Source organism: Salarias fasciatus (genome assembly GCF_902148845.1).
Source record: "Salarias fasciatus chromosome 23 unlocalized genomic scaffold, fSalaFa1.1 super_scaffold_20, whole genome shotgun sequence".
Classification (NCBI taxonomy): domain Eukaryota; kingdom Metazoa; phylum Chordata; class Actinopteri; order Blenniiformes; family Blenniidae; genus Salarias; species Salarias fasciatus.
The window spans coordinates 3,789,229-3,805,716 of record NW_021941230.1 but is presented as its reverse complement, the minus strand read 5'-3'; the positions used below and the strand labels follow the sequence as shown (position 1 = coordinate 3,805,716).

At 46.7% G+C, this 16,488-nt stretch overlaps 1 non-coding gene across 1 annotated transcript; it reads left to right on the top strand.

Moving 5' to 3' along the window:
* The first annotated feature begins 9,918 nt into the window (after window positions 1-9,918).
* Window positions 9,919-9,990, top strand: trnaa-agc (transfer RNA alanine (anticodon AGC)). Its single transcript has one exon. It is a non-coding gene; the product is annotated as a tRNA-Ala (tRNA).
* Window positions 9,991-16,488: the final 6,498 nt, after the last annotated feature.

Sequence of the window (16,488 nt, the reverse complement as noted above, 5' to 3'; positions counted from 1 at the left end):
AAAATGACTTCTGTCATTGCAGTTCCAGTCAAGTCAGGCTAAAAATGTGGCTCTGGAGCTCAGAGAAGCTCTCAGGAAATGTCAAATATATAAATTCATTGAAGTTAATTGGCACATTGCAAAATTAAATAATACTCCTGTGGCTACGGTAACAATTAAAGCAAAAGCAGCACTTTAAATAGCTAAAACAGCTTAAAAAACTATAGGTATTCTGAAGTGAAAAAAAAACAAGCAACTAAATAACACAATCAAAACAACAAGCACGGATAACACGAATAAAGGAATGAAATAACTCCAGAGTCACCACGATGCCACGGCCGTTTCTTTCTTGTGATCATAGCGGTGTCATGTGTGTAGCTTATTGAAAGAAGACTAAAAGAAAGTTAATATCAACTTACCTTAATGTGCAAAGCCGCGGTGTTTGTCCACAGAGTTTGAGGAGGAGGAAGCCACCGGCAGAGGGTCCATAGTGACTTGATACGTGTCCTGTCATTGGTTGTTTAGCGAGCTAGTAGTAAACCGGACATCGATTGGTCGAGAGAAGCCACGTGCTCAGATCTGGATTGGGTGGGTGATTCTGGGCAATTCTGGGCAGAAGAGACGTCGGTTGGCTGAAAAATTCTGGGGCTGGAGATACGCGATTGGTTGCTGTGAGAAATTCTGGACAATCTTGCTCTGGATTGGGTCGGGGATTCTGGGCAATTCCCAGGCCTGACAGCAGAAGGTTTGGTGTCAAAGCTGGGGAACAATAGTCTGTCTTGGGGGGGGGAAGAAGCGAAAAGAAGGGGAAGAAGAGGGGGAAGAAGGGGGAGAAGGAAAAAGGAGAAGAAGAAGGAAAAAAAGGAGAATAAAGGAGAATTGACAGCTTCTTTCACTTTTGCTTGCCTTTTTACTGCCTTTATGATCTACTTAGATCCAATTTCTTCCTGAAATTTCAAATATATGGGGAAAATCTGTCATTGACTGTGTGTTTGATGGGGAAGATGTGGCTCCAAAAGTCGCTGGTTCGAGCCCCGCTGACGACCCAAATATGTGAACTACTTCTAAGTGGATACTGTTCAACTTTGACATAAAACTAAGTTTGCCATGAAAATATTATTCACCTTTTGTAAATGTGTTGCTGTCTGGTCAGACCTGCATTAAAAGAGCTTTTATAACTCTGATCTTAACAAAGCTATATAAGAAGACTGGCTTTCTTTAAAAAGCTTTTCTAGTTGTAATGATACCCTTTTATTTAATAAGGTAAATTTGATCAGTTACTATTTTAAATATATGATCTTGACATGTCATTTTATCTTGACAATGCATAAAGGTCGGTCTGTTTTACCTTTCTAAACAGACATTCATGTGAATAACAAACCAAAAGCACTGCTGCACAAAGAAAGGCCAGATTTATTGAAAAATACAAACATATCATTTGTATATGACACAAACAGATATATGAGCTAACTATGTACAGCAAAGTATTTCAACACAATTACATACAACACCATTAAGAAAATGAAAAAAAATAATCACTGAACACATCCAGGACTGTCCGAGCTCTCTTGTGGACACCGGCACCTGTGAGCTGCTTTCTGCATACAGACCAGTGCAGAATCACTTTCCACAGTGATCCAGTCCACAGGAGGAGCCTGTGGGTGAAAAACCACTCTGGAGCAGGAAACTGGTGAGAAATGAGAGCAGACTCTGGTGGTGTGGACCACCACAACTTCAGGTCTAACTGCAGTTGCTGGTTTTTCCAGATGGAGGCTGAAATCCATCTCTGGTCCTGAGCAGGTCTATTTTATTCATCTCTGCTGGGAGCCAGCGAGGCTCAGAACCTGGAGCAGGCTGTGCTTCTGCTGCTGGAGCGTGAAGAGGGTCGGATGAGGAGAGCTCAGTGGGAGCAGTCGGAGGAGGAGCAGATGGACACAGAGGTGGTTGTAGAGGACAGGGGGGTTTGAGGAGCTGAGGATGAGGCTGATGAGGTCCTGGACTGCAGACAGGTGACGGTGCTCTGCTTGTCGTGGTTCTGAATGTGACAGAGGACACAGAGGAGCTGCAGGCCTGATGAGAGAGGAAGAGAGAACAGCTCAAAACATCACGAATGACAATGGATTGTGAGACTGTCAGTGACTATGAAGCAGTTCAACAATCCCATTGAAATGTTGGACTGAGAGGCTGTTCGTGCTGCTGCTACGTTACCTTGAAGACATGTTTTCTAGCCAAACTCAGGTTTGGGGTCAATGCAGCATCGTCAACATGTTTTCTCTAAATATTTTTGACATGACCAACACCTGTAACATCATTCATATTTACCAATGCCAAAGTCACAGAGGGCCTGGGAGCAGTCTGTCCAGATGCTGCTGCTGACGGACCTGGATGATCTGGAGCGCTGGGGGATGTGACCGGGACGCTGCTGGAAGGCTGCAAGAGCACAGGGAAGGAAAATTAATAAAACACCTGCACACATTCATTTCATGAGATACTAACAACACCCTCTGTGCATGGAAACCACAGCTACATGTTTGCATCTGGCCAAACAAAGATGACCGTCCCTCAGCTGCATAGGGCAATTCTCAGTCTACAATACAATCTGAATATATCTTATAATGCCTCACACTTTTTTAAATTAAGTTTATTCTTAAGTGCACACTGAATGCTGATTATTTTGTCCAACTTTACCTTCAGATAAAGATCAGGCCACTTCTTCTGGTGGTGCTGCTCTGTTTCCTGCCTCAGAGCCAAAAGCTGGAAGCAGCAAACCTTTGCAGGGTGGAAACCCACCCCTCATCCCCCATGGCTCTGTGCTTCTTCTGTTTGGAAGAAGGAATAGATGCACACGTCACACCAAGAAGTCCAGCCAGAGTTATGCCTGAGAAATAACTATTACTGATATGTGTTATATTACTGTCATTATTATTTGGAGGTACATAAGTTTAAAAAGCACAAATTCTAACATATTGTATGTATATTCTTTAATGCATAGTTAACCTCAGTGTTTTTTCTCATTTCTTTTTTGTGTGGGTGTGTGTGTGGGGGGGACTTTACTGAGGTGACACTGCAAATTAATAAAAGCTTTTCAGTTAAATTTCTCAGCTGATATTTTTGCCAATAAGACAGCACAGTGAAGCTGCAGTAAAAAATGACTTCTGTCATTGCAGTTCCAGTCAAGTCAGGCTAAAAATGTGGCTCTGGAGCTCAGAGAAGCTCTCAGGAAATGTCAAATATATAAATTCATTGAAGTTAATTGGCACATTGCAAAATTAAATAATACTCCTGTGGCTACGGTAACAATTAAAGCAAAAGCAGCACTTTAAATAGCTAAAACAGCTTAAAAAACTATAGGTATTCTGAAGTGAAAAAAAAACAAGCAACTAAATAACACAATCAAAACAACAAGCACGGATAACACGAATAAAGGAATGAAATAACTCCAGAGTCACCACGATGCCACGGCCGTTTCTTTCTTGTGATCATAGCGGTGTCATGTGTGTAGCTTATTGAAAGAAGACTAAAAGAAAGTTAATATCAACTTACCTTAATGTGCAAAGCCGCGGTGTTTGTCCACAGAGTTTGAGGAGGAGGAAGCCACCGGCAGAGGGTCCATAGTGACTTGATACGTGTCCTGTCATTGGTTGTTTAGCGAGCTAGTAGTAAACCGGACATCGATTGGTCGAGAGAAGCCACGTGCTCAGATCTGGATTGGGTGGGTGATTCTGGGCAATTCTGGGCAGAAGAGACGTCGGTTGGCTGAAAAATTCTGGGGCTGGAGATACGCGATTGGTTGCTGTGAGAAATTCTGGACAATCTTGCTCTGGATTGGGTCGGGGATTCTGGGCAATTCCCAGGCCTGACAGCAGAAGGTTTGGTGTCTCCATACCACCCATTTATGATTGAGACAGAGCAGACAGCTTTCCTGTTCTCCATGGCTCAGAAAGTGGAGCCTTGTCTGACTGACTGAAGTTTATTGACCAGTGGTGAGACAGACTTAATAAAATGATGTACAAGAAGCACTGTGGTGGAAAAACAGTTTGTGAGTTTTTATCTACATTTAACAAAGAGTGTTATGTCCACAATGATTCACACTCTTCTCAATAATCCTTCACCCTAAAGCCTTCATTCGCTATTACGGTGATCAAACTCTTCCTATAACTACTGAGCAGCTTCTTGCATGTCACCACTGGGATGTTTAGCCATTTACATTCAGCAATGAACTCTTTTTTTGTGTTCTTTTCTTGCCACAAAAACTTTTAAATAGTTTTCGGGGCAGCATTTTGGGTCCCAGTGGAAATAATGAACGGCAACCGAGTGACAAGAAAGACAAGGACAATATGTAAGAACTGTCAGAGAATAGTTCTGAACACCGTGACTAACAGGAACACTGTGCTCTCTGCACTGATAGAGGAGGACTCTGGTTACAGTTTCACTTCTAGTGTTTGCGCTTCAATACAAATAAAAAATCCTTTGAGGAAAGAGGTTCATGCTCATGCTGAGGCCATGCATGGATGCAAATTATAAAACATTTCAAAATGCACCTTTATGGTTCAGTGACTGTTTAATAAAAAGTCTGTTTTTCTAGTCATATATTTTGTCATTTCAGTTTTCTCTAAAGTAAAGTGGAAATCTGGTCTGATCTCATGATGGTGAACCCAATGCTGTGTCTCGTCTCATGAGCTGAGTGTCTCGTCTCACCCCAGGAAATGAAAAATAAATCATTCTAGTAATTGTCCTCTGGGCTGGGCCTGTCCTGACAGACAGGTTGGACTTTATTCCCACCTGGACAGTTTGGTATTGAGGTCAGCTGCCAGCCGAGAGCTGAGATCATGATCAGGATGTTTGAGACGTTAATGTGTGAGTGCTGTTCTCCCCGTTTACATTTTAGCAGAACATCCTACGAGCTTGTGTGTGTGTGTGTGTGTGTGTGTGTGTGTGTGTGTGTGTGTGTGTGTGTGTGTGTGTGTGTGTGTGTGTGTGCGTGCCGCTACATCTATGTGCTGAAATGTGTCATTCTCACCAAGTCCCTCACAGCTGTATTAAGTTGGTACTTCAGCACCATGGACAGCTCTATCAGTCCTTTTCCACTGGTTCCTTCTCAGCTTTACAATCAGACAATCAACCCTGAACATGAACAATACATGTGTTATGACAGTTAGGGTCGAACACCAATGTAAGAAAAAGACAATAATTAAGCTAATTTGTTGACATGATGTCAGTTTTGAACATTGGGCTTCAGCAGTAAACCACTTGTTAGAGTCACTTGTTGTTTGTGGTAAACTTCTCTTTCTTTCAAAGCTGCAGGACTCCAGATGTTCAGTTATCCTACTCTAGTACAGCATTTTATGAAAGTCAGTCAAAATCATTGGTGGCACCATCATCACCAGTGGCAGCAGATGATCCAGACTACTTTAATTGAATATCATGTAAAATAGAGCAAGTCCTGGAAACAGTGGCCCTCATTTATCAAACGGTAGTACGACGGTATATGGGCGTACGCCCGTCGTACGTCCATATGAAAGACGAGTTCGGCACTTATCAATTTGATCGTGATTGTTCGGAAAGATGAAATCTCACAACAGCTCTGACATCGTGTAGCAAGTTTCAGTCAGTGAGGACTTGTGGTGCAGCGCAGAAAAACCTAAAGTTTTCCAAATCAACCCCTCTGGACCTGGAAGGGATTCTCCTGTAACTCCAAATGGACTCATTATCCATGATCTACAGAGGAACACACAGCTGAGCCCTGAGCGTGACCCTTGACCCCCAGCTGTGGTCTGGGTGGAAGCTGGAAATGTAAATCTCTGCTGTGCTTCAGTCTGCTGCAGTCTGGAGGAACAGGAAGCTGGTTGGAGCAAAATGACTGGAGAGAAAAGAGTCTTTCCCAGAAGATCTCTGAGCTCCAACACTGATGGATCAACAGTTTCTGGAGCTCAGCTCATCTTGCCAATCTATAAAGTGTTTATTAAAACTAGGGTTGGCGATCTTGGAAAACTAGCATTAGCATGTAGAATCTCCCCACGGCTCCGCCTCGCTAGCTCCGCCCAGCTCCCACCCCATTGGAGGAGCTCCCGTTGGGAGCGGAGACACGGAGACGTTCGCACGCGGTGCGCGCAGCACTTCCGTGTCCAGTGCGTTCCTGGCGTAACCTGTCCTCAGCATTTCGTTTCTTCATTTGCACTACACCAAGTTATGGCGCACTCAGCGGTATAAAGGCTGGTCCATGCTTCACATGTACGCGTTTCCGCGTCCGCTTTGGAAGGTCCGCGCACCACCGATGCTGACGCGATTTCTCCCATGCTACATTTTGAGCTCCGCTGTGCGCGTCCCATCTGGGCGCGGTGATCCACGCAGCCTTGAGAAGCTTTTCTGGCTCTACAGACTGTTTATCTGCTCCTTTATTACGGATTATTTAGAGAAAATTAAGCACATACATTGTCAGTACATTATCTTTAAGTATTAAAGTTTATTTAGCCTTTTTTTTCCTGTTTCTGAATCGCGAGGCGGCGCCGGAGCGATTAGTTGCTTTCACCTCTGTCTGCAGACAGAGTCTGCTCTCTCTTTCCACGAGTTTTTCACTCTTTCCGTGTCTTTAAGTGGAGCCATCAGGCTGGAGCTCCGTCTACTTTCACTTTTACCGTCATGTTTTGTTCGCTATGGCGCTCTGGCGCATGCGTACACTTCCACTACCTGCGCGCAGTGCACAACGCGGTCTCAAAATCTGGCTGCTGCGCGGATATCCCAAACATTCTTCTCCGCCATTCTGCAATGACGCTCCGTCCTTCCACGCGCGCACTGAAACAGGGTCAGTGCACGCCACTGACATGTACGCGCAGGGGGCAGGTCGAACGGCGAAGGGATCTAATTGGTTTAAAAAAAGGTGTCCCCTCAAGACTATTGGTTGCTGTTTTTCCCGTTTTACTCCTGCTGTAGATAGCAGATATTTTCCGCTCTACTTTAAAAACACGCTATGAATTGCTTCCCATCGGGTCATAAAGATCATTTTAATAAGTATTTTTAAAAATGTATCTTATTCAAATCACCTTTAAGTTGGAAAAATGGGCCACGCCTATTCTATCAGTCAGCTGTCTCTGTGGCGCAATGGGTCAGCACAGTCGGCTGTTAACTGAAAAGTTGGTGGTTCGAGTCCACCCAGGGATGGGGAGGTTCTCCTTCTTGGAACAACTTGTGTTTAAAAACCACTTACCTTTGATGGGGGTGAAGTTCAGGAACATGACGTCACATGAGGGCATGTTCATACCATCTTGGGTGAAGCCAGGACCCCTTTCTGGAAATAATTAGGTGCGTTCGACATGAGAAAGCCAGAGGCAGACCTTTAAGACTTTTGAGCCGCCCCGCCCAGATTTGGCCCGGCGTCACTGATACGTAGGACCTACGTAGGGCATCGAAAACTCACGAGACCCAAACGAGATCGGTCCCAGAGGAGCCGCTGTGAGCTGCTGGAGAGCAACTCACCGCGGCTACTTGGCCCACCTCTCTGTTTCATACAGGCAGGGGATTGGACCCCAGCCCACTCGTCATCAGTTTGATGACAACACGCTTTATTTGCATAAATAAACACCCAGTCCCGGCTCCAGCCCAGTGTGTGTGTGTGTGTGTGTGTGTGTGTGGGGGGGGGGGGGGGCGCATTGGTGGCAAAAAAGTAACGGAGCAACACAAAAACGGCATCCACAGATCAGATCAACCACAGTTCTACCGTGTCCAACAACGTATGATCATTAACCACATTGCTAAAAAGCACAAATAGTAAAAAAACAAATGATAAAATCAGCAGCTCTCACCTTCAGCAGAGCTGCAGTCTCCTCTTTTTTTTAATTTTGAATAGCACAACACTTCATATTGATTTGACCCAACCAGCCGAGTTCGCTGTTGTTTTTTAAGGACATAATAGACTGAAAACTTAATTTTTTTTTAATGAAATACTATATTTTGACAGAGGGGGCGAGGCAGTCTGCCCCCCCTTGACGCCTGGTCTGCACTTGCAGCAGCACGCACGCGTCACATGACAGAAGTCGAAACGTAACTTTAAATTATTGTTTTTTTTACATTTTATTTATTTCAGTTAACTGAATATTAATTAACACAATGTGACACACGAAAGAAATTCTTTTGTTTTTAATAAGAAAAAATAAATTACCCTCTGACAGCCAGGGGGGGCAAGGAGGCACAGGCGGGGGGCATTGACACCCCGGACACCCCCCACTGTGGGAGTCATGAGAAACACGACCATGGAGAACAAAGCTTTGTCCGAGTTGGAGGCTGACTTATAACTCCGCCCCATGGCTGCGCCGTCTGCTTCGTCTAGCTCCATCTACCTCTGGCTTTCGTGAACACACCTACTGAATCGTGCTCTCACCGTCGAACCAGAAGGGTGGAGCGGGATGAGCTATGACTCAAATGACATGGTGGGGGGCGTCATGGCGTCACGCTGACGTAATGGTCACGTGCTCGCGTTCTCGCTCGCGAGCGCCAGACTTTTTCAAGTTTTCAATTTCTGGGTTGAAGCCCGGAGCAGAATGTTAGGAAACTGAGGTCTCAGTCAGAAAGGAGTGTTTTACTGATCCAGACAGTTTGAAGCAGGATCCTGGGTTGACGACCCTGACTGCGGATGGATTGACAGACATTTACTGTTATCTGGTGGAAACACCGGGACACTTTACTCTCCATAGTTTAAAGGTTCTTCTGAAGAACACTGAAGTTCTTCACGCTCTAGAACACTCTCAACATGTTTTCTCACCTCAGCCTCCGGTGTTGTGCTGAGTTCTGCCTGCTCTCAGAGATCTGCTGCAGGTTTCAGGACCAGTGGAAACTCCATGAGACCATACTTTATGTGGAGTTTATCAGGAACTACTAAACACCCAGAGTTCACAGTGAAAGCCTGGATTTCTCAGCATTAGAATTCTCATTTTACTGGAGCTTCATGTGAAACAGAACTTTTACTGTTGCTGATCAGTGTGTTTCCACAGACTACCCAGATTAGCCCAGATTAGCTTCCCCTGGTTTCTGCATGCAGATCTCTGTGTGCAGACTTTACTGGACACAACACTGTTCTCCCTCCATCTCTTCTGACTGAGTTAGAGTCTCCCTCTAGTGGAAGCAGAGAGATCCCGCTGAGTTCCCCGAGCAGCAGAAGAAAGAACAGAGTGAGGAGCAACAACCAAGAGAGGCACACACACACACACACACACACACACACACACACACAGTATCTATCTATCTATCTATCTATCTATCTATCTATCTATCTATCTATCTATCTATCTATCTATCTATCTATCTAACCATCATGTTCCTCTAAAGCTGTTGTAAACAGATGTATCAGAACTCAGGCTGTCAGTGTTGATGCATTAATCACGATCAGATTAATTCAGAACACATTAAAAATTTGAATTGCATTTTAATCACAAGCCTTTTTGTCCCTTCTATTCACCCGTAATCGGCTGCTAAAAAAACAAACAAACAAAAAAAAACAAACAAATCTTGTAAATCGAGATGTATCAGAACCATAGTAGTGACTTACTTTATCGCTGATGGCCACTCCTCCTCCCAGCTTGCTGTGCTGATCATTCAACCAAACCTGTGTGACCATCTGTTGGCTTCTCCTCATTAGTCTCTCAGACAACGTTTTTTTTTTTTTGTGTTTAAATGAGGTAGTTTTCTCATTATAAAGAGCTTTTAGAGTTTTCTCATTACATTTCTCAGTAACAACAGTCCAGCTTGGTGGTCTGTTCATACGAATGTCCAATCCTCCCATTGTTAACAGTGAACCCAGAGCCTTCCACCAATACACACCTACAGCAACCAGACACACAACACAATCAAAGCTTTGAGAGTGAATGGTGAAGATCTGCTTCTCAGGAGTTTTCCTCACTGACTTTATGAGCTCATTCAGTTAAAGAGGAAATCCAAGAGTGGAAAGACAGGGATGTAGCTCAGTGGTAGAGCACATGCTTAGCATGTATGAGGTCCTGGGATCAATCCTCAGCATCTCCAAGCTTTATGCAGTGTATGACTGTAAAACATCAGCAGAGGAACTCACTCCAGCTCAGCATCAACTCTTCCAGCTCTCCACTGACAGTCATTCAGCAGCAGAGCTCTGGAGAAGATCAGTCTTCATTCTGGTTCTCAGGAAGCATGAACCCAGGTCAACAATGACTTCAGACCAGTGGCTCTCACCTCTCATCTTCTCAAACCTCTGGAGAAACTGTTAATTCAGGAGCTTCATATGGAGCTGGAGCCACATCTGGATCAACATCAGTTCACATACAAAAGGAATCGGAGGACGAGTGAAGCTGTTTTAACTCTAATGCAGCTGTTTTAAAACAGCTGGAAAGCCCCTCTGCATACGCCACATTAGTCTTTATTGATCTGCAGAGGACGGCTTTGCTGACTGGAGTGATGCTCACCAGCTGCAGATCAACAGAGGAGAAGCAGTGGAGATGCTGGAGGAGTCCAGGACAACGGGAGACCACAGCTCTGTGGACGGACATGGGGACAACACTGTCCAGACACTGGGGGACAGTCCACCCACAGCCTTCAGTCTGGACACTGGGGGACAGTCCACCCACAGCCTTCAGTCTGGACACTGGGGGACAGTCCACCCACAGCCTTCAGTCTGGACACTGGGGGACAGTCCACCCACAGCCTTCAGTCTGGACACTGGGGGACAGTCCACCCACAGCCTTCAGTCTGGACACTGGGGGACAGTCCACCCACAGCCTTCAGTCTGGACACTGGGGGACAGTCCACCCACAGCCTTCAGTCTGGACACTGGGGGACAGTCCACCCACAGCCTTCAGCCTGGACACTGGGGGACAGTCCACCCACAGCCGGTCTTCACCCAGCAGCAAATAGTTAATGATCTCTGGAGCTCTGCAGATACAGAGGCCTGGAAAATGACACAGGTTTAGTGATGTTGGCTAAAAACTTCCTCGTCACAATGTAAAGACTCCTGAGGACACTTTAAAACAGCTCCAAAAGAGGACTGGAGCGGGACTTTAAAGAGCTTTCAGGCCTCGGCTTCATTCATTTTCTTTAAAGAGGATATTTCTGTCTGGGCTGAACTCGCCATTAGATCAGGCAGTTGTAAAGTTTCTTCTTCCCCCAACCTCTCAGTATGAACAGTGACCAGGTGGGGGCAGCATTCCGCTGATCCAGCGTCCAGCCTGCCGGAAGTCAGTAGAAGAAGAAGCTGCAGCTGTAGTTGATGCCAGTCCTGGTCTGACACGTGCTGGTCCAACAAGGATCCAGACTCAGTAAAGGTCCAACTCTTTAAACTTTGTGTTCAGTGCGGTTAAAGTGAGTTTTCCAGGAAGCTCCGGATTGATTCCTGTCGGTTTTTAACATCTGCTTTTAGCAGCAGCAGAGACGCTACAGGAAGTGGGGCACCAGTTAACACGGAGACCAGTTAATCCGAAACACCCGCGAGCAGCGTCCTGCTGCCAGAGGAAGAAAGTGAAGCTCTTGGATTGGAGGAGAAAATAAGTCCTGATAAGGTGGGAATATTGCTGGAAGCTGCTGGAGAAGCTGAACCACAGCCACGGAGCTGCAACTCCTTCAAAGCCACGTTTCTGGAGGATTTCCGGTGAGCTAGCTGCATGCTAACAGCTAATTAGCACGTGTTGACCTTGAGAATGAAAGCAGTGACCTGGTGAAGCTGTTTCCAGCCTTAAATCAGGCTGCAGGGAGTTTAAAGTGAAGCAGTGTTGTATATTTAGTGTGTTGATGCTGCTGCTGGCCTCAGTAAACTGCTTTATCAGGATCTACAGACTAGATTCAGTCAGGATGAAGAGAAATGTGAAGAAATGCTGTTAAAATGTGAAATGGTTTGATATGAGCTTCATATGTTGGTGTGGAGAGAAATGTGAGAGTGAATCAGTAGATGTGGAGCAGGGAGTGAATCTTGTTGAGACTGTTCCTCCAGTCAGTCCTGCTCTTCATCATCATCCTCCTCTCCTCAGGCCCTGGATCTCCACTGCCTCCATCCTGGTCTTCATGTCCTCCAGCCCCTTGGTCTCCTCCGTCCTGCTGGGATCCAGGGTGCTGGTAGGAACTTGATGCTCTCAGCAACTGTTCAGATCAGCCTCCTCAATAGAAAGAGCGTCCAGGAGGAAGCAGGGAGTCTCTACCTGGTTCCTGTCTTCTTCTGATCAGCAGCTCTCATTCTGTCTGGAGGATCAGGTCTGGGTCCTCTGTCCATATCAGAGCTCTGTGGGTTTTGTAGAGTTGAGAGTGAATCCAGCCCCGGCTGAGCTTCTAGTGCTTCTAGAGCAGGGGTCGGCAATTAGATTTGGCGGCGGGCCACTTTTTTTGGGGGCACTTCAATCGCGGGCCAAGGGGTCTCCGGGCGAGCGGACTGGAGAGCGTGGTGGGGGATGCCCGAGTTCTATCGCTGCCGCTGGTGTGTGAATTGATTCGCGGGACGCGTCACGCTGGAACAAATATGCAACACAGAACATCCTGCAGAAACATCACAGCTCCTACTCACCGCTTCCTGCACAGCAGAGGGCAGGACTCTTCTGATGTCTGTCCCACAGTCCTGTGTGCACCCGGCTTTCTGTGTGTGTGTGTGTGTGTGTGTGTGTGTGTGTGTGTGTGTGTGTGTGTGTGTGTGTGTGTGCGCGCGCGCGCAGGCGCGCATACTGATCGATGGTAGGGGTGTAACGGTACACAAAAGCCACGGTACGGTACGTACCTCGGTGTAAGGGTCACGGTTCGGTACGTTTTTCGGTACAGTGGGGAAAAAGCAAAAAAAGCTCACAAATGTACCAGAACATTTTTCCCAAGCTTTCCCACAACACATTATTGGCCCAGTTTGCATGGTGTTTTTTCAATCCGATTGTAAACAATAGTATTAAACGCGAGTGTATTCATGTACAGCATACAAAGCATCCATGCGCACAAAGTCTCACGAGGAACTTGCAGGTCTTCCTCTCTGCAGCAGCAGTCCTCAGCGCCAAGCAGAGAGTTTTTATCTGCTGATATCTGCTCAAATAATGTCCCAAAATCGCCATGATATGCTGCTGAAGGAGCGGCTGCTCCCCTGACCGCAGCACCGCAGTACGGAGCAGCACGTCTCGGTGTGAGCTCTGCGCCGCATGCCGATGTTTCGAATTAACTGGTGCCCGTGTTAACTTGTGACCAATAATGACTGAAACATCTAGTCGTTCTGGCGAACGTCGGTTATCGACAGTTACAGTGAGTGTATACGTTTAAAGTCTTTTGTGAGTCTTACTTTAACAACTGCTGTAATCAGCATGTGTTTATGCAGACCTCCGCTGTCATTCGTTAACACGGGAACCAGTTAATCCATAACACCAGCCGGCGATCGCTCGTATTCTGCTATAGAGCTCTTTGTACAACTCACTGTTGCGCGATTTGGTTCCATCTCGCCTCTCCAATGTTTTTTATGTCGGGGTTTTTTACTCCAAAAGTGTTTTTCCACCACCGTGGCGTTCTCTGCTGGTTTTTTGACTGTGCTGCTTCCCGTTTACTGGCACGTCACACGTCACTCCGTATGAAGGCCCGTCCATGCTTCACATGTCCGCGTGGGTGTGCGTTGCGCGTTGGTCCGCGTGACGTAAAAATCGTCATGAATTCCTGTCCGCTAGGGTCCGCGCGGACGGGTCCGCGGACGTCTGCGCGCAGCCAGAAATTGAGACCGCGTTGCGCATTGCGCGCAGGTCGCGGAAGTGTACGCATGCGCCAGAGCGCCATAGCAAACAAAACATGACGGTAAAAGTGAAAGTAGACGGAGCTCCAGCCTGATGGCTCCACTTAAAGACACGGAAAGAGTGGAAAAACTCGTGGAAAGAGAGAGAGACTGTCTGGAGGGAGGAGAAGGTCTGCAGACAGAAGTGAAAAAGTAACTAATCGCTCCGGCGCCGCTCCCGCGATTCAGAAACAGAAAAAAAAGGCTAAATAAACTTTAATACTTAAAGATAATGTACTGACAATGTATGTGCTTAATTTTCTCTAAATAATCCGTAATAAAGGAGCAGATGAACAGTCTGTAGAGCCGGAAAAGCTTGTCGAGGCTGCGTGGATCACCGCGCCTGCATGAGACGCGCACAGCTGAGCTGTAGCATGGGAGAAAGCGCGTCCGCATCGGTGGTGCGCGGACCTTCCAAAGCGGACGCGGAAACGCGTACATGTGAAGCATGGACGGGCCTTGAGGGAACGCACGCGGAACAAATACTCTCCCGTTTAATCCGCTCCGCCACACGCTGCAGCTCTCATTCCGCTTGTACTTTCTTCTTTGTTTGTTCATGTTTGGACCTGCTTGTTCTACTTCTTCTTCTTCTGTGATAATGGTGGTTGCCGGCAGCTTTTAGGCTCATTACCGCCATCTAAGGTTGGAATTTTTTTTTTTTACTCACTGGTGTATTCGTCATGTGATTGTGTGTGCCGAACCGTGACCCCCGTACCGTGACGGTACGGGACGAATACAAATACCGTTACACTCCTAATCGATGGTGCGGGTTTTGTTCTTTTTTGTTTATATGACTGTTTTTACTGTTCACCACTTTTATGAATATGATAAGTGCTTTTACAAATAAAGATTGAGATTGAGATGCTCCGCCTGCCACCATCGCTGCTCTGTATCTGGCATGAGGAAGTCAGCTCCGGCTGCAGCGAGGCGCCGGCATCGCTTCTGGCTGCCTGCTGCCCTCCGGAGGTGGTCAGAGCTCGGTGAGTTCCACCGTCTTCTGCAGGAGCTGCGCCCGGACGGCCGGTTCCAGCGCTGCTTCAGGCTGACCCGGTTTCCACCAGAAGCGGTGAACAAGTGAGATCGCGCACGCCGCTCGCCTTGGCATCATGCCAACTGTTCTGCGTGGTCGGAGCCCTGTTGCCCTCCGTCTGCACGTGCATGAAGACCTCCACGCTGACAGGCTGTCCTGCCGCTAATTCGCTATTTCAACCAACTCGAGCGACGAGCAATGGAGCGGCGGGTGGCGGGCGGCAGCGAGTGGCGGTGCAAGTCGACAGGCGCGCGGATTTTTCCCTGGAAACGTTCGCCGCCGGCCGCTCGCCGCGCACTCACTTGCGCTCTCTGTTCACCAGACGAGGTGCCACTCCTCTTTATTTTTCAGTGACAAACCGGAAACCACAACTAAACAACACATCTGTCAAAGATTGTCTATTGCAACACAATGACAGATATCGCACTCCAACAGGGGTGCGTGCGTCCGCTGGAGGGCCCGGGGTAATGCGTGGGTTTGTGCGCGCGCGTGTTGGAATCCTCTCGCGGGCCGGATTGAACGGTTCGGCGGGCCACATGTGGCCCGCGGGCCGCTAATTGCCGACCCCTGTTCTAGAGGAAAGCAGCAGCTTTGTTCAGGTCCATATTGTCCATGATGTCCATATTTCTGGATCACCACACCATGTTTGCCCAGATCACAAAGTCTGTCACCAGACGAATTCCACTGGATTCTCCAGCCTGGAGACGATACGATGCTCATTTCACCATCATTTACATTGATATGAACTCACGGAAAACACTGAAATACCATTTAACCATTTTATTTCTAAGGTCTTTATGGTGTCAGGAATTAAACAGAGCAAACAGGATTCTGCTGAAGTTAAGAAATAAATCAAATGAAAATAGAGCACTATGGTCTCACATTTCTGATGTTTCAGAGCATTTTTTATCAGTGAACTTAAAGAGCCTTGATGAGCTTTCAGTCATACAGAACAATTCCCATCCTGGAAAACCAAACTCAAAGAGCTTCAAGTCCTCTTTCCTTCAATGAAAGCAGGATTTTAGTGGAAACCTTCACTCATGTTTTAGTGTGTCAAACAGAAGAGTGTTGAGAGAAGTGAACGGAGATCCCTCCTCACCCTGTTCTTCCAGATGCAGTTCACTCATCCTGCATCAGAGCTACTAGATCCAGGAGCCTCTTCTTCTGGAGGAATTTTTGATTTAGTTCTCAGTCAAAACAAAGTGAGACATTTCAGCTGAGAACAAGTTGAACAAAGGTAAATCCTTCAGCAGATCCTTTGCAGGTGATGATCAGCAGCTCTTTGGCTTTTACTCTACAGCTGTCTTGTAGTTTTCTTCTCTGAAAGGTTTTTCTTCCAAAAAGCAGCAGATCAACATGTTGAGGAGACAAAACTCTGCTCTGAAGGCACAGTGTCTCCTGGTGCTGAATCCAGGCTCAGAGGGTCCACTGGGACCAGGTTTAGCCAGGAGGGAGACTCAGTCCTCACACTGATCAGCTGATTGTTCATGAACTCCTTCACTGCTCTCTAACACTGAATCACACACTTCCCACAGAAGGGAAACACACACCTGGTCCAGGGTTTGAACCTGAGACGTCGTCACCAGGTCAGGCTGATCAGTAGAAGAGTGAAGAGGTGGTTCTCAAGCTGTGGCTCTGGGCCCTTCTGCAGGTCATTAAAACAAATGTCAGTATTTTAATAATAAAGCAGCAGCTGATCTGTTCTTCATGAACAACAGTGTTTCTACCACAGATCCTGAAGCAGAATGTG